This window comes from Orcinus orca, chromosome 4 (genome assembly GCF_937001465.1).
Source record: "Orcinus orca chromosome 4, mOrcOrc1.1, whole genome shotgun sequence".
Classification (NCBI taxonomy): domain Eukaryota; kingdom Metazoa; phylum Chordata; class Mammalia; order Artiodactyla; family Delphinidae; genus Orcinus; species Orcinus orca.
The window spans coordinates 38,332,860-38,355,080 of record NC_064562.1 but is presented as its reverse complement, the minus strand read 5'-3'; the positions used below and the strand labels follow the sequence as shown (position 1 = coordinate 38,355,080).

Below are 22,221 nucleotides of genomic sequence, written 5' to 3'. Positions count from 1 at the left end.
TCTGGGAAGATCCCACATGCCACGGAGCAACTAAGCCTGTGCGCCACAACTACTGAGCCTGCACTCTAGAGGCCATGAGCCACAACTACTGCCTGTGTGCTACAACTACTGAAGCCTGCGTGCCTAGAGCCCGTGCTCCGCAACAAGAGAAGCCACCTCAATGAGAAGCCCGTGCACTGCAACAAACAGTAGTCCCAGCTCACTGCAACCAGAGAAAAGCCTGCGTGCAACAATGAAGACCCAACACAGTCAAAAAAAAAAAAAAAAAACTTACTAGTTAAGCCAACTCAATAAAAATTTGTACCTAAACAAATCGTATGTTTAGAAACAAAGTCACAATTAGACCTAACAATATCCCTTGTACTAAATAAAAATAAATCAGTGGTTTTAAAAATTGGCTAAATTTTTTATCATTTTCTGTACTGCTAAATAGTAATTACTTAAAATTTCAATAATATGCTTCTTTATCAAAGATTTTAATCTCATATTAAAAAATCATTCTTGATATAGTCAAAGATCATAAAACAAATGCTAAAAGCTTAAGTAAACACATTGAATTCAAATGTTTTTCGACAAGATTTTAATGGGAAATTAAGGGGCTTAGAACTGTGTAAATAATTAAAACCTCCCACCTTCTTTCTACTATTTCCCATCCCCCAACCCCATGCAACCTGGACGGCTCAGTTGGAAACATATTTCTTTGAGTGGAGCTCAGAATGGGGACTTGGTAGAGGAGAGAAAGAAAAATGCAGCACATAACAACCATCCACCAAGTTAACTCGGGAATACTACTCTTCCCACTGCTCCAGTAAGGCTGATTTGGCCTGGAGCTGTGAAATCAAAGGAGAGTGAGTCCCTCTGTGGCCCTTCCAAGATTCTTCCCAAGACCAAAGCCTATTTTATACTCTCAGTAAAACCACTATTCTATGGCCAATAGTATTTGAATGAATGGTTTTCTATTCCAATGCAAATTAATACTATCTTTGGGATATATATTAAATTCATGAGTGCCTTTTATTTCAAGTGAGAAAACAAATTACTTTGAAAATAGAGAGATGACCCAGCAGATAGTCACAAGTCATTGCACCACGTCTGCTTGAATTTTTTTAAGGCATATAGGCATACCCTTGTCTCAAATAAAAGACTACTGAAAGAAAGGAGAAGATCAGCTGAATGCCTTAAAACAGAGAACGATGTGACTTCCCTGGCAGTCCAGTCGTGAAGACACTGCAGGGGGCGAGGGTTCCATCCCTGGTCAGGGAACTAAGATCCCGCATGCTGCTCAGTGCAGCCACACACACAAAAAAAACAAACAGAAAACAGGGAAAGAAAAAATTTAAACATATATAAAATAATTGGAAGAAATTAAAACAGAAACTAAATAAGCAAAGAAGGCATTTGCCCCTTACAACTTTCCAGAGGTTAAAAAAGAATAATGTGCTATCAAAAATATGATAGACCACATTCACAGAAAGATAGACAAGATGAAAAGGCAGAGGGCTATGTACCAGATGAAGGAACAAGATAAAATCTCAGAAAAACAACTAAATGAAGTGGAGACAGGCAACCCTCCAGAAAAAGAATTCAGTATAATGATACTGAAAATGACCCAGGACCTCAGAAAAGAATGGAGGCAAAGATCAAGAAGATGCAAGAAATGTTTAACAAAGACCTAGAAGAATTAAAGAACAAACAAACAGAGATGAACAATACAATAACTGAAATGAAAAATACACTAGAAGGAATCAATAGCAGAATAACTGAGGCAGAAGAACGGATAAGAGACCTGGAAGACAGAATGGTGGAATTCACTGCTGCAGAACAAAATAAAGAAAAAAGAATAAAAAGAAATGAAGACACCATAAGAGACCTCCAGGACTACATTAAATGCAACAACATTGGCATTATAGGGGTCCCAGAAGGAGAAGAGAAAGAGAAAGGACCCGAGAAAATATTTCAACAGATTATAGTCGAAAACTTCCCTAACATGGGAAAGGAAATAGCCACCCAAGTCCAGGAAGCACAGAGAGCCCCATACAGCATAAACCCAAGGAGAAACACACCAAGACACATAGTAATCAAATTGGCAAAAATTAAAGACAAAGAAAAATTATTGAAAGCAGCAGGGAAAAATGACAAATAACATACAAGGGAACTCCCAAAAGCTTAACAGCTGATTTATCAGCAGAAACTCTACAAAAGGAGAAGGGAGTGGCATGATATACTTAAAGTGATGAAAGGGAAGAAGCTACAACCAACATTACTCTACCCAGCAAGGATCTCATTCAGATTCGATGGAGAAATCAGAAGCTTTACAGACATACAAAAGCTAAGAGAATTCAGCACCACCAAACCACCTCTACAACAAATGCTAAAGGAACTTCTCTAAGTGGGAAACACAACAGAAGAAAAGGACCTACAAAAACAAACACAAAACAATTAAGAAAATGGTCATAGGAACACACATATTGATAATTACCTTAAACGTGAATGGATTAAATGCTCCAACAAAAAGACACAGGCTTGCTAAATGACACAAAAACAAGACCCATATATATGCTGTCTACATGAGACCCACTTCAGACCTAGGGATACACAGACTGAAACTGAGGGGATGGAAAAAGATATTCCATGCAAATGGAAATCAAAAGAAAGCTGGAGTAGCAATACTCATATCAGATAAAGTAGACTTTAAAATAAAGAATGTTACAAGAAAAAAAATAAAATAAAATAAAAAAAATAATAATAAATATAAATAAATAAAGAATGTTACAAGAGACAAGGAAGGACACTATGTAATGATCAAGGGATCAATCCAAGGAGAAGATATAACAATTATAAATATATATGCACCCAACATAGGAGCACCTCAATACATAAGGCAACTGCTAACAGCTATAAAAGAGGAAATCAACAGTAACACAATAATAGTGAGGGACTTTAAAACCTCACTTACACCAATGGACAGATCATCCAAAATGAAAATAAATAAGGAAACAGAAGCTTTAAATGACACAATAGACCAGATAGATTTAATTGATATTTATAGGATATTCCATTCAAAAACAGCAGATTACACTTTCTTCTCAAATGAACATGGAACATTCTCCAGGATAGATCACATCTTGGGTCACAAATCAAACTTCAGTAAATTTAAGAAAATTGAAATCATATCAAACCTCTTTTCTGACCACAACACTATGAGATTAGAAATGAATTACAGGGAAAAGAATGCAAAAAACACAAATACATGGAGGCTAAACAATACGTTAATAAATAACCAAGAGATCACTGAAGAAACCAAAAGGAAATCAAAATATACCTAGAGACAAATGACAATGAAAACACAATGATCCAAAACCTATGGGATGCAGCAAAAACAGTTCTAAGAGGGAAGTTTATAGCTATACAAGCCTACCTCAAGAAACAAGAAAAATCTCAATTAAACAATCTAACCTTACACCTAAAGGAACTAGAGAAAGAAGAAAAAACAAAACCCATAGTTAGCAGAAGGAAAGAAACCATAAAGACCAGAGCAGAAATAAATGAAACAGAAACAAAGAAAACAATAGCAAAGATTAATAAAACTAAAAACCTGGTTCTTTGAGAAGATAAAAAAAAATTGATAAACCACTAGCCAGACTCATCAAGAAAAAGAGGGAGAGGATGCAAATCAATAAAATTAAAAATGAAAAAGGAGAAGTTACAACAGACACAGCAGAAATACAAAGCACCCCAAGAGACTACAAGCAACTCTATGCCAATAAAATGGACAACCTGGAAGAAATGGACAAATTCTTAGAAAGGTATCACTTTCTAAGACTGAACCAGAAAGAAATAGAAAATATGAACAGACCAGTCACAAGTAATGAAATTGAAATGAAATCTTCCAACAAACAAAAGTCCAGGACCAGATGTCTTCACAGGTGAATTCTATCAAACATTTAGAGAAGAGCTAACACCCATCCTTCTCAAACTCTTCCAAAAAACTGGAGAGGAAAGAACACTCCCAAACTCATTCTATGAGGCCACCATCACCCTGATACCAAAAGCAGACATAGGTACTACAAAAAAAGAAAATTACAGACCAACATCACTGATGAATATAGATGCAAAAATCCTCAACAAAATACTAGCAAACATAATCCAACAACACATTAAAAGGATCATACACCATGATCAAGTGGGATTTATCCCAGGGATGCAAGGATTCTTCAATATATGCAAATGAATCAATGTGATACACCATATTAACAAATTGAAGAATAAAAACCTTGTGATCACCTCAATAGATGCAGAAAAAGCTTTTGACAAAATTCAAGACCCATTTATGATAAAAACTCTCCAGAAAGTGAGCATAGAGGGAACCTACCTCAACATAATAAAGGCCATATATGACAAACCCACAGCAAACATCATTCTCAATGGTGAAAAACTGAAAGCATTTCCTCTAAGATCAGGAATAAGACAAGGATGTCCACTCTCACCACTATTTTTGAACATAGTTTTGGAAGTCCTAGCCACGGCAATCAGAGAAGAAAAAGAAATAAAATAAATACAAATTGGAAAAGAAGAAGTAAAACTGTCACTGCAGATGACATGATACTATACATTGAGTATCCTAAAGATGCCACCAGAAAACTACTAGAGCTAATCAATGAATTTGGTAAAGTTGCAGGATACAAAATTAATGCACAGAAATCTCTGGCATTCCTATACACTAATGATGAAAACTCTGAAAGAGAAATTAAGGAAACACTCCCATTTACCATTGCAACAAAAAGAATAAAATACCTAGGAATGAACCTACCTAGGGAGACAAAAGACCTGTATGCAGAAAACTGTAAGACACTGCTGAAAGAAATTAAGATGACACAAACATATGGAGAGATATACCATGTTCTTGGGTTGGAAGAACCAATATTGTGAAAATGGCTATACTACCCAAAGCAATATACAGATTCAATGCAATCCCTGTCAAATTACCAATGGCAATTTTTTTTTTTTTTTTTTGCCGTACGTGGGCCTCTCACTGTTGTGGCCTCTCCCGTTGTGGAGCATAGGCTCTGGACGCGCCGGCTCAGCAGCCATGGCTCACGGGCCCAGCCGCTCTGTGGCATGTGGTATCTTCCCGGACCAGGGCATGAACCCATGTCCCCTGAATCGGCAGGCAGACTCTCAACCACTCCGCCACCAGGGAAGCCCACCAATGGCATTTTTTAGGGAACTAGAACAAAAAATCTTAAAATTTGTATGGAGACACAGAAGACCCTGAATAGCCAAAGCAGTCTTGAGGGAAAAAAACGGAGCTGGAGGAATCAGACTCCCTGACTTCAGATGATACTACAAAGCTACAGTAATGAAGACAATATGGTACTGGCACAAAAACAGAAACATAGATCAATGGAACAAGATAGAAAGCCCAGAGATAAACCCATGCACCTATGGTCAACTAACCTATGACAAAGGAGGCAAGGATATACAATGGAGAAAAGACAGTCTCTTCCATAAGTGGTGCTGGGAAAACTGGACAGCTACATGTAAAAGAATGAAATTAGAACACTCCCTAACACCATACACAAAAATAAACTCAAAATGGATTCGAGACCTAAATGTAAGACCAGACACTATAAAATTCTTAGAGGAAAACATAGGAAGAACACTCTTTGACATAAATCACAGCAAGAACTTTTTGATCTACCTCCTAGAGTAATGGAAATAAAAACAAAAATAAACAAATGGGACCTAATGACTCTTCAAAGCTTTTGCACAGCAAAGGAAACCATAAACAAGATGAAAAGACAACCCTCAGAATGGGAGAAAATATTTGCAAACGAATCAACGGACAAAGGATTAATCTCCAAAATATATAAACAGCTCATGCAGCTCAATATTTAAAAAACAAACACCACAATCCAAAAATGGGCAGAAGACCTAAATAGACATTTCTCCAAGGAAGACATACAGATGGCCAAGAAGCACATGAAAAGCTGCTCAACATCACTAATTATTAGAGAAATGCAAATCAAAACTACAATGAGGTATCACATCACACCAGTTAGAATGGGCATCATCAGAAAATCTACAAACAACAAATGCGGGAGAGGGTGTGGAGGAAAGGCAACCCTCTTGCACTGTTGGTGGGAATGTAAATTGATACAGCCACTATGGAGAACAGTATGGAGGTTCCTTAAAATACTAAAAATAGAATTACCATATGACCCAGCAATCCCACTACTGGGCATATACCCAGAGAAAACCATAATTCAAAAAGACACATACACCCCAATGTTCATTGCAGCACTATTTACAATAGCCAGGTCATGGAAGCAACCTAAATGCCCATCTACAGACGAATGGATAAAGAAGATGTGGTACCTATATACAATGGAATATTACTCAGCCATGAAAAGGAATGAAATTGGGTCATTTGTTGAGACGTTGATGGATCTAGAGACTGTCACACAGAGTGAAGTAAGTTAGATATAGAAAAACAAATATTGTATATTAACGAATATATGTGGAACCTAGAAAAATGGTACAGATGAACTGGTTTGTAGGGCAGAAATTGAGACTCAGATGTAGAGAACAAACATATGGACACCAAGTGGGGAAAGCTGCAGGGGGTGGGGGTGGGGGTGGGATGAATTGGGTGATTGGGATTGACATGTATACAGTGATGTGTATAAAATTGATGAGTAATAAGAACTTGCTGTATAAAAAAATAAATAAAATAAAATTCAAAAATTCCAGAAAAAAAAAAGTGTATTTAAAGTAAAGAGATGATGGGCTTCCCTGGTGGCGCAGTGGTTAGGAATCCGCCTGCCAATGCAGGGGACACGGGTTTGAGCCCTGGTCCAGGAAGATCCCACATGCCACGGAGCAACTAAGCCCGTGCACCACAACTACTGAGCCTGCGCTCTAGAGCCGGCGAGCCATGTGCCTGGAGCCTGTGCTCCACAACAAGGGAGCATGCGCAATGAGAAGCCTGTGCACCGCAACGAAGAATAGCCGCCTCCACAACTAGAGAAATCCCCCGCGCAGCAACGAAGACCCAACGTAGCCATAAATAAATAAAAAAAAAAAAAAGTAAAGAGATGATTTTGAGTTACTATGCCTATATATATGAACACCATAAGAATGGTTTGTATATAACAACTGTTGTCATATTTTTAGCATGTGAATCACAAAATAACCACTTTCAAAATGCGTGAATAAAGAGATTCATTTTTTCTTTTTTAATTTATTTAATTTATTTATTTTTGGCTGCATTGGGTTTTCGTTGCTGCGCGCAGGGGGGCTACTCATTCATTGTGTTGAGCAGGCTTCTCACTGCGGTGGCTTCTCTTGTTGCAGAGCACAGGCTGCAGGCGCACAGGCTCAGTAGTTGTGGCGCACGGGCTTAGTTGCTCTGCAGCATGTGGGATCTTCCTGGACCAGGGCTCAAACCTGTGTCCCCTGCAGTGGCAGGCGGATTCTTTACCACGGCACCACCAGGGAAGTCCCGAGATTCATTTTGAAGTCTGTAAAAAAAAAAAAAAAAAATGATAAGAACTGTAAAATATAGATTTTATCAGCTCTCTAATTATGAAAATTAAATCAAGATTATTCTGTGAAAATTATGTATATTCACAAGCAGGAAATTAAAAACAAAGAAAAACAGCAAGCACTTTATCAAAACTCCATCAATGATATTTCAGTCACATGAAATCCCCCCAAATGGGTGTTCTGTCTGAACAAATTTGTATGTTCACTCTTGTTCAGTTTTGTGTAGCCAACTTATCTTTCTTTGAGTTGTTTGTCATCACGTGTATGTGTGCTATTTTGGTGAAGATTGAGATGTAAGAATTTGAAATTCTTTATACAATCTATATCTGTAGCTTTGAAGAGACTATCAATTTTAAAAATCATTATTAATAGGAATAAAAGCATAACATAACAGTTGAACTGAATGTTCTTATATGTTACTAGTTGGCACTGATAAATTTCTAGAAATTATGAAAACATGGTAAATAGCTCTTCAAACCCTGAAGTGGCGTGTGAACCAAAAGATTTGCAGAACTGATGCCCAGACAGAAATTAATTTTCTGTTAAAATATCATTAATCAGGTGTCAAGAATAATAGGAATTCTCAGAAGCATCATAGTAAATCTGAAAGTTTTTTCCTTTCTCTTCAAAAGTACAAGAAATATTTATCAACTGTGAAAGTGAAAGTAATAACAAATATCTAATCCATTTATGAAAAAATAGAAAAATAAACCAAAAGTAATCTCTAGCTCTTTCAAAGTCAAAAACAATCCCTATTGGGAAGAACAAACTTAAATGTCCAAGGCAAAATAGCTAATACATATTTGTTTATGTTGTTAGAAGTACATTATAAAATTATATTATTTTCAAGGGCTAGATGCCATATTACTAATATAAACATAGGATTTTCAATATATGATTTACAATAGTCGTATGAAACAGACAAAATTAAGCAACAGTTTTTGCACATATAGTGCAAATATTATCAAGACTTTGGTTTTACCAAAACTATACAAACTTTAACTTCATTCATGATAATATCAAATTAACTACCCTGGCTCTTTGTTTTCCCCCCCAAAACAGGCCTCTTGTGCCTCCCTCCCTCAGTAGAGTGATATCAACCAACAATCAACAAAGATTAATATTTTCTGAAGACATTGTGTATAAGATACTGTGCTCAGCGTTACACGGGAATTTTTCAAAGTAAAATAGAAGCGCTATTAAATGACCTTCACTTAGTCAAACCACGAGATTAATGTTCTCTATTCCCTCTGTAAGACACACAGACTGAGGTCTGTGGCCTTTTAAGGTTTACTAATGGGCTATATCATTGTATACGCACATTTATCCTTCCTCCAGCTGTTAACAACTACCAAGAGCCATCCATTCATTCCCTTAATAGTGTCTGAGTACCTACTATGTGACAGGCATCGTTCTAGCAGTTAGGGACACAGGAGTGAATAAAACAGACAAAAATCCTGCCCTTATGAAGCTTACATAAAAATCAATTGTTTTAGTTTTCCAAACTCTTAATGTTAGTTATTCTTGCTAATGTAATTAGGTAATTTAAATTTTATATACTTTATTAAGTATAAAAGATATTTTTCCTATTGCAAATGAAGTTGAAAGTGGTTAATTTTATGTTATGTATATTTTACAACAATTTTAAAAAGTTGAATGCTACAGAAAGGAGGCTGAAACATTGCTGAAAGAAATAAAGAAGATTCAAATAAGTGGAAAGACATCTCATGTTCATGGATTGGAAGGCATTAAAAAATTAAAATGTCCATACTATTCAAAGCAGTCTACAGATTTGATGCAAATCCTATGAAAATTGAAATGACATGTTTACAGAAATAAGAATACCCATCCTTAAAATAAGGTAAAAAATATAATAAAACAAAACAAAAAGAAATAATTATAAATAATTTAAAAAAAAGAAAAGAAAGACAAATTACTGCCACAAATTACCGGAAGCAAGAAAACTGGAATATATTATACAAATATAGAAATACTCTAAGTCATATTATTTCATGAGTATCCTTAGGTTCTGTGTTTCCTTTAACAAAAAACAAAACAGAAAATTGTAGATTTTGCATTTGAGAAGGGTTTATGTAAAAAAGACAACCTGGAACTCTAAACAGCAGATTCATGGTCAGAAAGGCCTTGACCCAACATCAAAAGATTTGCTAATGAATGCATAATGATAGGTTTTTAGTAAAAGTAAAATGCCTAAGTTATATATGTATAATTTTTTATAGTTCCCTACTTACACTTTTTAGATGAACCAAAGGACTGCTTAGCTTCAGTTCTCCAAGACAAATTTCCTCTCTTCATGTGGTTGTAAAGTGTGGCAGGTTCAATATTTCTCCCATTTATATGATATCATAAGCCTGGATTTGGCCCTAAACTGATAACCAGTTTCCATAAATAAGACCATTTTTCCTCCTAAGTTTTCTTTTAGACATTACAGGGGAGAATGAAAAAATCAAGGCAATCAACTTTTGCGAAATTTTTTACAAAGTGATCCTTTATTTTATTAAACATTCCAATTCCACCTAACAAAGCCTTTTCTTGTGCAGCAGCTCGCTCTCATCAGACAGTGTAAAATCACCCTCTTTAAGACAAAACATAAACTAGAAAGCTTAACTTCTGATTTGGTTTCCATTTCTGGGAACACACAAAAAAATCAAGATTAACAGTCATGAATCCTAAGGCAAGTCCCAGTAGGTCAGATTTAGATGACAGCATATTCACATTAAATTACTTTGTGTATGTTGAGACATGGCTAAGTTTCAAAAAGCAGAAGGGCTGTGCTTATTTGCCATACTCCCTTCAACCAAAGTGAAGAGGCAGTTACATAACTTGCCAGGGCAAGTAGTAGAAATGAGTCAGACAGGACCAGCCCTAGAAAAAATTGTGAATTAGGCAGTTTGACTTCAGTGCCACACCCCTTTAGTACTACATATACTTCTCTGATCCCCTCCTTTGGTATCATCAGCCCTAAGGGCCACCCTCATACCACATACCTCTTCCCCACCAAATTCCTTTCTCTCATTCTTTCTCTTCCACTCATAATGAAACTAGCTTCCCCTCATTCCTCCTTCCCCTTCATTAATTAAAATTTACCTCTCCAGTATCTCTCGCCCTCCAGGTTTAAAGTGACAACTACCTAATCTGATAAATCAATCATACTAATATGCAAAGAGAGAAAGCTGGAAGGTAAAGCTTCAAACTTTTGATGGTAAAACTTCAAACTTTTAAAGTTAACACCTTGTAGTTTAACTCATTAGTGACTAAAAGTGAGAATTACCAGCTGAGGCATTCAGGGGAGAGAAATATTTTGAGTCAGGTAGAGCACTTGGCAAATCAAGCAGGAGTAGGGTGAATGCTTTTAACCTAACAGGGTGCCAGCCCTAATCAGAGTAACTAATAAGCCCTGGTCAGTTTGGGGCCAGTAGGGGGAAATTGGAAAAGAGCCAAGAATCTGGCTGGCAAAGAAAAGCAGAAGATACAGAAGCATCACAATTAAATTTTTCTGACTTAACCTTTCATAGGATTGGCTAGCCCTGGCACCTAGTAAATATTTTCTAAAGTTCGTCTTCAGAATGAAAGAGATTATGTAAAATTTCTTTCTCATTTACACTAAAACACTAATTCCAAAAATCTGTACAGCTTTGGTTATTACTGTTATTTGATTTTTTAAAACAGTGCTTTAAAGTTCACAAATCGTTTTCATACGTGTATTTCATATAATCCTATTGAATACTGAAAGAACATTACAGGCTATTATATGTGGAACATATCAGCTATTCTTATTTCCTTCACTTTATAAAAGAGGAAAATGATGCTCAAAGAAGTTAGGTGACTTGCCAAGATTTGTACTTAGGTCTTCTGAGTGCAAATGCTGTGCTCTTTCAGTGTACTGAGCTACAAGGCTGCCTCACAATGTTTAGAGTTATCTTTGCCATTGCTGTCATGTAACTCTACATCCTAGGGGAATTCTCACATTTTAAAGAGAGTTCAGCTACCACCAAAAGAAAATAACCTGCCTATTCAATGGACCTGAGGGTAACTGTAGTCCTATCTGGTTTCCATTGCTGCATTTTTTCCCTAGCTAATTCTTGGTTCACTTGGAAGTGTTAGTACTGCCTCACAAAGTCTTCCTTAAGCACTGTCAGAGTTTGTGCTCCAATTACCTGCTCATGTTTTGGTGGATTACTTATCTTGCTTCTGATTCTCACCTGGGCAAAGTTCCCATCACAGTCCTTACTCTGTAAGCAAGAAAGGATAATATGTTTCTGGGCTTAAAGGTGGAAAAAAACACTAGCATAGTTAGTACAAGCCAGAATACAAATATTTTATATTGAGATGAACATAAGAAGCCAGCTGGAAAAAGACTGCTATTTACAGATTTAGATTAGCCTAGAATTCATTTCAACCTTTGAGGCGCCCCCAGGGAAGTCCCTGAATTTTTAATTTAATTTAAATTTAATTAATTTACAAAAATTTTTTTCTCATGATGAAAACTTTTAAGATCTACTCTCTTAGCAACTTTCAAATGTACAATAGAGTATTACTAACTATAGTCCCTTTGCTGTACGCTACATCCCCATGACTAATTTATTTTCCAGCTGGCAGTTTGCCTTTTAACCCCCTTGGCTTTTTATAGAAAAGTAAACATGGGACTTCCCTGGTAGCACAGTGGTTAAGAATCCACCTGCCAATGCAGTGAATACGGGTTCGAGCCCTGGTCTGGGAAGATCCCAAATGCTGTGGAGCAACTAAGCCCATGCACCACAACTACTGAGCCTGCGGTCTAGAGCCTGCAAGCCACAACTACTGAGCCCACGTGCCACAACTACTGAAGCCCACACAACTAGAGCCCGTGCTCCACAACAAGAGAAGCCACCGCAGTGAGAAGGCTGCCCACCACAATGAAGAGTAGCTCCCGCTCGCCACAACTAGAGAAAGCCCGTGTGCAGCAACGAAGACCCAACACAGCCATAAATAAATAAACAAAGAAACAAATAAATAAATAAAAGTAATGGAGTGTGAATTTAAAAAAAACAAAAACAAAAGTAAACATGCTTTTTGTGAAGATTTTAAATAAAAATCCTCATAGAAACCACTGTTAACAGTATAAATATTGCCATATACATAGATATAAATACTTTTGAACAGAAATCAGATCATTCTGTACGGCCACTTGATTTTGTCAATAGGTAGTGTATGTGGGTGACCATAGTTAATTTAAGCAATCCACCATTATGGACATTTACTTTGTTTTTAGTTTTATTTATTTTTTATACAGCAGGTTCTTATTAATCTATTTTATACATATTAGTGCATACACGTCAATCCCAATCTCCCAATTCATCCCACCACCACCACCCCCCACTCTCTCCACTTAGTGTCCATACGTTTGTTCTTTACATCTGTGTCTATATTTCTGCCTTGCCAACTGGTTCATCTGTACCATTTTTCTAGATTCCACATATATGTGTTAATATACAATATTTGTTTTACTCTTTCGGACTTACTTCACTCTGTATGATAGTCTCTAGGTCCATCCACGTCTCTACAAATGACCCAATTTCACTCCTTTTTATGGCTGAGTAATATTCCATTATATATATGTACCACATCTTCTTTACCCATTCTTCTGTTGATAGGCATTTAGGTTGCTTCCATGTCCTGGCTATTGTAAATAGTGCTGCAATGAACATTGGGGTGCATGTGTCTTTTTGAATTATGGTTTTCTCAGGGTATATGCCCAGTAGTGGGATTACTGGGTCATATGGTAGTTCTATTTTTAGTTTTTTAAGAAACCTCCATACTGTTCTCCATAGTGGTTGTATCAATTTACATTCTCACCAACAGTGCAAGAGGGTTCCCTTTGCTCCACACCCTCTCCAGCTGTTTTTAATTTTATGACTATCAACAATACTGCAAAGAATATTCTTGATTATATCTCTGGTCATGTGTATAAATATTTCTATAGGATAAATTTCCAAAATAGAGTAAGCTAAAGGATATAAACATTATAAATTATGAAAGACACTGCAGTTGCACTCCCAAATGGAATAAGCCAACTTATAATCCTACCAACAATGATGAGACAATATCTATTTCACATATTTTCACCAATATCAGATATGTCTTTAAAAGTATTTTTCTAATTTGATAGTATTTTTCTAATTTGATAGTTATAAATATCTCATTTTGTTTTAATTTTTATTTATACAGTTGTTTTATTTTTAAATATTCATTGCTTTTCTGAATTTCTTCTTTTGTAAATTTCTTATTCATTGTCATTTTATTACTCTATAGAAGCTTTACATGTTATGTAGTAAAATTTACAAATTCTTTTAAGGTTTTGGGGGACAAATGGATAGCTGCTGCTGCCACCAAAATAAATTCCATATGGATCAAAGAATAAACTGTGAAGGCTATAAAAGTTCTAGGAGAAAACATGGGATAATATTTTTGATAACAGAAAATAGAATGGCTTGTAAGCATATAAAAAGATGCTCATAAGAGAACGGAAATTATAGCTGTAATGTGGTAGCATTTTGTATCTATTAGACTGGCAAAGATCAAAAAGTTTGATGATACTGTGTTGGTGAGGGTGTGAAGAAACAGAGCACACTATCAAACTTTCCATCTGTATTAGGATGACTGTAACTTGTACCACTTCTTGGTTTTGTCTACCAAAATGTAAAATGTTACTCTAACTCATCTTTTATTGCTTCTAAAAGGTTTTCTATTGATCCCTGGAGTTTTCATATAATTTGCAAACAGATGACAATCCTAACATTTTCAGTATTTAATTTCTTGTTTCTATTCCATATCTAATTTCATGGGCTGTCATTGCCTTACATGGTGTGATGGTGGGCATTCTTGGCCTTGTTCCTGACTTCAGCAGGAATAAGTACAGTGTTTCATTATTCAGCACTTAAACTTGCTGAATAATGGCTTTGATATAAAAATATATTCTTTAAAAATTTTTATTAAGGAATGATGCTGGATTTTACAAAATCCTTTTCAATATCAATTAAGACACATATAGCTTTTCTCCTTTGACTTATTAATATAGTCAACTATATTAATAAGTTTTCTATTATTGAATTATTCTTATATACCTGGCATAATTCCTCTTAACTTTGGCATGCCATTTGTAATGTAGTTCTAGTTCTATTGTTAATATTGTATTTTAATTTTATATTATATCCAAAAGGAGATTAACCTATAGATTTCTCTTTTGTGTACACTTTATCAGATTTTGGTATCACAGCCATTTATTTTAAAACCAGCCTTTCAGCTCATACAAAACAGAAGGATTACTGGTGAAAGAGCCTTGAGGGCAATCACCTGAAATGGTCTTAATGCAAAAAAAAAAAAAAAAAAAGGAAAACTGCTCATAACACTGTGGTTTGTCTACTTATGTGAAAATTTCCAACACTATACTCTTTATACTTTCTTTCTGACATGAATTCACAAGTTATTCCAAGTATTATGGATGTTGCTTTTCTTTCTAATAAATATATGAACTTTCTCTCAGTGGCAAACAGCGGCTGATGTTCCATGAAGGTTTTTATTCTCACGAAACTACCTCTCCCTCTCTACCTTACCACCCTGATACTTCAACCAGAACATTTAAAAACTACTTCAGAAAATGGGGGAAAGCCTGGGAAAAGGGCTCCAATCCTTCATTTCTGTCTCTAGTTCAACTTGGCTGATCTTCTCACTGTTATTTACTTTCACCACTCTATTCCTGCTGTTGCACTTTGGTTTTACTTTGTTTCCTTCAAATGTCTTTCTTCATCTTTGCTTCTTTCATCCCACTCCCTACCCTTCAAAGCCCAGTTTAAATTCCTTTCCTTCTTAATCTGACTAATCCAGCCCTTTCTACATAACACAGACTTTCTCTCATTGACTACAGCACTCAGTGTTTGGCTGCACATTCTAACTATAATCTCAAATTGTTTCAAGAATGCTAGTTTTCTTTCTTAGGCTCTGTGGTTATCTCCTTGAGGGCAGGACCCTTATCTTAAAATTCTGCTGTGCATTTTCTATTGTTTAGCACTGTGAGTAATCACATTCAGTGCACATTTGCAAGGCATATTTGACTGAACACATCCATCACAGATATTCATTTAGTAAATGAGATAATGAAAACTCAAGGCTCGCCAAAGGTAAACCATTACTATTAATCCCCTCATTCATCATACGTGTACAGCAGCCTCAGGGGCTAGGGTTGCAGCTCTAACTTTGCTTCAGATCTCTCCATTTTGGAACCAGCCATGAAGTTAAGTTTCACCTAGGGCTCAACATTAGGGGTCCAAGACTAAATTAACTCAGTAAGACTTCCTTGTAAATTGTTGTAACCCAAATCTTTTAGCTTGCAGGAGGGTCATAGCTGCTAGGACATACTTCTGCCAAGTTGTAATGTGTAGTCCTATAGAAAAATGGATGCCCTTATTTTATTACATTTTGTCAAACATTTTACTTATTTTTTTTTAATTTAGGATTATCTGAGCTTCAGAAGGAAAATTACAAGAATTTATACACTTTTTTTTTTTTTTTTTTACAAATATGAGAATGTGAGTTTTCCTGAGGGCATTTGGGGTTTACCAAGTGTTGCCACCATACCTTTGAAGATCATTTTACAACTGTGGGAATACTCACCGAGATGTTTTCATTGACCCCGCCATTTCCAAGTCGCTATATTGCTGCAAGGAGCTGGCACAGCCCTGCTCTTTCTCTCATTCTTCTCCTCACCCTTTCAAAGCCCAAATCCGCCCGGTGGGAATATGGAAACAAGGCTGGAGGCAAGGGAGGGCAAGGGGGGAGGGGTTATTTCGATTGACAGGGGAAGAGCAGGGCATTTTTCACTCTCCCTCGCACTCTGCTGGGCCACAAAGTTCTGTTTCTGAAGTTGGAAGTGTGGGGGCGGTCGGCTGCATTTTCAACTTGGCCAGAAATTAGGAGCCCACCCCGCAGGGGCTAAGAACTTCGCTGCCAGGCCATCAACCTGAGCGTCTGGCAAGCCAGAAGAACGCGAAAAGCCAGGCCCAAGGCTCCGGTTGTCATGGGAACCTGGGCGCCTGTCTCTCCGGCGACCTTGTCCCTAGGGAGGGGGCGGGGCTGGAGGGCCGTCGGGCCAATGAGGCCGAGGGGACGGCGGGGTCGGAGATCCGCTGTGCTCCGGGAATCCGGGGAGGGTTGATTGACATGAACTGGGCGGAGCCGGTGCGGGCGCGTGAGGTGTAGCCCGAGTGGAGCGAGTAGCTCCGGCAGCCGCGGCGCGGCGAGGGTGACACACCATGATTACATCCCCTAGAGACCGTCTTGCTGGCGAGCAGCACTCCCTGGCTTCCCGGTCCGCCTCTGCCGCCTCGGCAGCGCTCGGAGCCGGCTGCAGGAATTGAGCCGTTCCGCACCAGAGGGTTTGGCGAAGCCCTTGGAGGCGTACGGGGCAGCAGAGGGCCGGGAAGGGTGCGCGAGCGCTCGAAGGTCAGGCGGTCGGCCGGGGTCGAGGCTGGAGGGGCGTTTCGGAGGCGTGGAGGAGGAGGAGATGCTGCTCCTCTTTTCCCCCTCCCCAGGCTCCTTCTCCAGCTCCTTCGGCCCACGCTCGCAGCCGCTTGGGGAAGAAGAGGTGGAGGCTCTGGGCGCCCGCGGGGGCTGCCGGCTGCCCACCCCGACGCCGCGTCCCCGCAGCCCTCGTCCCGCGCTCCAGTAGTAGGACCGGGTCTCCGGAAGAGCGGGTAAGGACGAGAGCTGCCTTGGGCTCTGGACTGCGTGTGCGGAAAGTGCCCAACAAAGTGCACCGCGCTCGCTCTCTTCCTCCTCTCTCTGCTTTTGCCCGAACCCCTAAAATCAACCCTGTTGCCCTGGTGGAAGGAACTTTTTTTGGTTGGAGTGTTTTGGTGTGTTAGGTGGGGGTGGGGTTACTGGGGTGGGGAGGGATGAGATGATGTTTTATTGTGAATTAGGTAGATTCACCTTCTCCGCGGGGGAAAGTCGGATTATCGGGAATTAAACCCCAGAGGGGTAAGAGATTGTGGGGTAATAGAGAGTGACATTGCCCCATCTTGCTACTACATCTCTGCTCTGTGCGTGCTAAGGGAAGGGCTCCCAGAGTCTGTTTCTAATTTCTGTAAATGATTGTGGACATGGTGTGGTTAGAGGCCGCCGAGAAGAATGTGTATATGTAAGGGCTCGGAGAAGAGGGGGTTGGGTGGTAGGGAAGAGGGGGCAGAGAGAGAAACACTGCCTGATGCAAGCTCTTTTATTGCTTTTCTCTGAGTGGAGCTAACCACCCCTCTCCCTCTCTCCTTTACTCATTACAAGATACTGTAGTACCGAAAGCTGGAAAGCTAAAGTTTGGTAGAAGCAAGAAAGTTTTTACAAAGTTTAATTTTCCTCTGTTATGAATACACTGGAGAAGGGGGAATGGGGAGAAATATTACCACTAAAATAGGTTAACAGCAATACAGTTTTCAATGGCCTTACACATATATGATAGACACCTCCATACACTTCCACCTAATCTCTTGGACAGCCTTGTGTCATTTTCGTTTAATTGCATCTTTGAAATAACAAACGCGGTGACTTCATGGGGAGCTGCCTGGAGCTGAGTTTACCTCTCAGAAAATGGGGCAATCGGGTTTGTTTTCAAGGCGGGGACCTAAACGAAATGTAGGACACCTGATCTGTGGGTTGAAGAATGCAGGTAACTAATTAGGATTTTAAAATTTAGATCTACAGAGTTTACTAAAGGATGGGGAAAAAATGGAAGTCGTTGTATTATGAAACAAGCGTTGGTATTTTCCCAAATTCTTGTTGACTGGGTTGGGAGGGTCAACGTGAAAACTTGCTTCCTGTTCATTGGCTGTTTGTGTTGGTGCTATGATACAAATTATTTCTTATGTTAATATCATTAGCATTATTTATTAAGTTCATGCATGTATTGATTCAGTAAATTCGTACAGAGGCGAATTGACTGCTTTATTGTCCAATCTTAAGTTTATTATAGTTTTTTCATAGTAACTTTGTATTCTAACTTTGATGTTCTAGAGGCCTTGTGGAAGTATGTGTTGGGGAGATAGTAGGATGGAAGGTGGCATTAAAAATAGAAAAAATATCTAGGGTTAGTTATTAAGAAAAGGAACTAATTTGAAGTGTGTTTCACTTTTACATGAACTTTTAAAATTTTTTTATTTATTTAATTTTTATTGGAGTATAGTTGATACAAGAACTTTTTAAAAAAATCTATTATGTAGGTTTGAATTTACATTTGTCCCACCAAAACTTTTACTTGCATGTAAAGCCTGCTGTTTTTTGGAGGGTGATTACCAGCATCTGAAAATATTTATAAATAGATTTTCATGTCACAATAAACACACATACACAAACCATTAAAACCAGTGTCAGTTGCAAAGATGGATTTTGATACTATGGTGGGGTCAAAAGTTGTAAAACTTACATTATGTTTTTCTGGAGGCATGCCTCAAATGCAGGAAGTGAATGTGAGAATTGGCTAATTGTTTTTGGTAGATGATAGGTATCAATCTTGAAATGAATGGAATTTATGTATTTTTTTATTAAGAAAAACAGGTCAAATCCTTGCTTTATTCTGCTTTTAATAGGTCAGGGATTGGATGAGGGGCATGGTAACTTCCCCTATATCAATTGAGTATGTATTTTTCCAGCTCATCTTATTGCCCATTCCAAATGAGCTAGAGAAAGGGACTACTGAGAATAAGCTGCTGCAGCTTCTTCCTCTTTTTTTTTTAACATCTTTATTGGAGTATAATTGCTTTACAATGGTCTCTCTCTTTTTTTGACAAGAGTTTGACATTATTAAATAAACTACAAAACATTTTTTGTGGTATAATTAAATTGTAATTAATACCAATTGAAATCGAAAGGAAACACTGCCATACTCCAAGCCTGTGCATTTTAGGAGTTACTCCTGTCAACATTTTCTTATTTTGGAATATGCTTTGGGAGAAGTCTGTGCCATTAATTAGAATAGAGAATTGAAGGTTTTCTCCTCTCAGGCCTCTGATGTAACCAAGTGTGACTCATTTGAGTTAATGTCCCTTTACATTGCTGGAGCCTGAAAAAGGAGAAAGGATATTGGGTCTCAGAATAGAAGGATTAGTGCTGATGGGAAGGGTGAGGGTCTGTTGCTCTGGATTTCCAATTTTTTCCACCGACAACTTTTCTTAATTTGAAAATTAAGATAGGTTGAACAACCCAGGAACTGGATTTAAAAAGCTTTTAATGAGTAATTAATATAGAACATCAATGATCTAAGTTAAAGTTACATAGTCACTGTAAGCATGTCACATCAAAACTGTGGTCTGTAAACTACTCCACGAGGAGTAATCCCAGTAATCCTGTGAGTCTAGGGGGCAAAATGAAAATATCTTTAAGACCCCTGTCTTATTCTTGTTTAGTGTCAGTCACTGTGAATAAGCATCCTGTTCTATCCTGTATGAAGAATGTATGACTATAGCTAATAGCTTGTGAGGCAGTAGGATACCAATTACTTAACTTCTTAGGATAGAAAGGCAGCAACTTCTAAATGGTCTAGTGTTGAGGCTGCTGTAGATTTGAACCACAGATGAACATGTTTTTCCCCGGGTTTGCTATCAGGCGCTTAGGAAATACAGGAACTGGTTTAAGCACCTGTTTAAGTGTGTTTGCCTTATCCTGTGCTCCACCACTGAATCCTGCTTTTTCTTTATTTTTCTTTGATTCCAGTATGAAAATTTATTGAAACAAACTTCCTCAGAGAGAATTCTGCTGTAGTATATAGAATGTGGACTTTACTGTCAGAGAAACATGTGTCCAAATCCTAGAGAACATCTTTAAATTTACTTTCCACATATTTAAATAATTTAATAATATCTACTTCCCAAGGTATGTTGGGGATGAAATTAAATAATATATGCAAAAGTGGCAAGTGCAAATTGACACTCAGTATTTAGTTTATTTCCTTCCTTTCTAATCTCGTTTACATAATTGAATAACATTCAATAATAGCAAAAACTTATGATTGTACACCCAAATCATTCCTGAACATGTAACACACCATAGCCCTCAGGGGTTTTGACTTGAATCTGTGTTGTTGGAAGGCCCTCTTTGCCTACCAGCAAAGAAATGTCTTTGGTTGCACGCTGCATCTATACTTAACAGTTTCTTATTTTCTTTCTAGTTTAGTGATACTCTGGCTGCATGTTAGAGTCACCTGGGTAGGTTTTAAAAATCTTTATGCCCAGGACTCAATTCAGACCAATTAAACCAGAATCTTTGGGAGTAAGACCCACACATCCTTATTTTTGGAAGCGCCCTAAGAAATTACAACATGGAGCCAACTTACAAACCAGTATTCTAGTCCTCTCTAGAAGGTGAATATAGAAAATTTGATTCCCACAAATGCAGCAACATTTTTATGTTGTGTTTTGGTATTTTCCTCTACATAAATCACAAGAATTAAAAAAAAATAAATATATTTCAGAAGCAACTATGTATATGCCCATCTACAGGATTTTTACTATTTGAATCAGAATTTAAGGTATAAATATTTCCCTCCAGTTCCTTAGAGCTGCACATGTGGTTAAATTTAAATTAATTTAATTAGCTATCACTTAAAATTCAGTTCCTTATTCCCACTAGCCAAATTAAAAAAAAATTTTTTATTGAAGTATAGTTGATTTACAATGTTGTGTTTAATTTCTGCTCTATAGCAAAATGACTCAGTTATACATATATTCTTTTTCATATTCTTTTCCATTATTGTTTATCACAGGATATTGAATATAGTTCCCTGTGCTAAACAGTATGACCTTGTTGCTTATCCATCCTATATATAATAGTTTGCATCTGCTAATCCCAAATTCCCAGTCCTTCCCTCGCCCCACTAGCCAGATTTTAAGTGCTCAGTAGCCACTTGTGGCTAGTAGCCCCTGTTTTGAACAGCTCAGTTATGGAATATTTCTATCATCACAGAAACTTCTGTATTACCTAAAGGTTTGGAAATTTGTATTACAATTTCCCATCATCTGAAATGAGGTAAATATGATATATATAGTCATTTCCTTTAGATTTATAATTTAAAATATATTATTTTTGATAGTTTTTTTTAAGTGAGGAGAAATATCACATTTTTAACGCTTTCCTCAATTCCTTGTACCCAGTTGTGAGGTTTTCCTTTTCAAAGTTAACTGAGAGGAGGAACTTGAGTGTCCTTATGTTTATCATTTATATCAGTATGCTCTGAATCCAACCCACGGCTTAATTGCTCTTGTGTACTACAACAGTTTCAGGAAATAGAGAAAGTCATCATTTCAACTTAAGTGTTGGAATTTGATTCAAGGTTTTTCTATCTGGGGAAGCTTTTTTTTTTTCTTTTACAAATGGAGACTCTTAGTTACCATATGGTACAATTGAATTTTCCAACAGAAAACCGTCTTACTGGTTTTAACTTGAACATAGAGTTACATGAGGGACTTTATTTCTTTTCTTTTTTTAAAAAATATTTTTATTTATTTATTTATTTTTGGCTGCGTTGGGTCTTTGTTGCTGCGTGTGGGCTTTCTCTAGTTGCGGCGAGCGGGGGTACTCTTCGCTGCAGTGCACTGGCTTCTCATTGAGGTGGCTTCTCTTGTTGCGGAGCAT

General features: G+C 37.5%; 2 protein-coding genes across 15 annotated transcripts in view; one reads left to right on the top strand and one right to left on the bottom strand.

Moving 5' to 3' along the window:
- The window catches only part of MAPK10 (mitogen-activated protein kinase 10), a 637,325-nt gene extending 620,686 nt beyond the window's left edge, over positions 1-16,639 (bottom strand). The window contains exon 1 of the mRNA XM_049709104.1: positions 16,219-16,639. The gene's annotated coding sequence lies outside the window, so the exon portion shown is untranslated. The remainder of the gene's footprint in view (positions 1-16,218) is intronic.
- Positions 16,640-16,822: 183 nt separating this feature from the next.
- Positions 16,823-22,221, top strand: part of PTPN13 (protein tyrosine phosphatase non-receptor type 13) — a 235,554-nt gene continuing 230,155 nt past the window's right edge. For 8 of the 14 annotated variants that reach the window (XM_049709054.1, XM_033413401.2, XM_033413404.2 and 5 more), the window contains exon 1: positions 16,824-17,297. The gene's annotated coding sequence lies outside the window, so the exon portion shown is untranslated. Of the gene's footprint in view, positions 17,298-22,221 lie in introns of all 14 variants that reach the window. The other 6 variants (XR_004479207.2, XM_049709057.1, XM_049709056.1 and 3 more) reach the window with 2 other exon arrangements.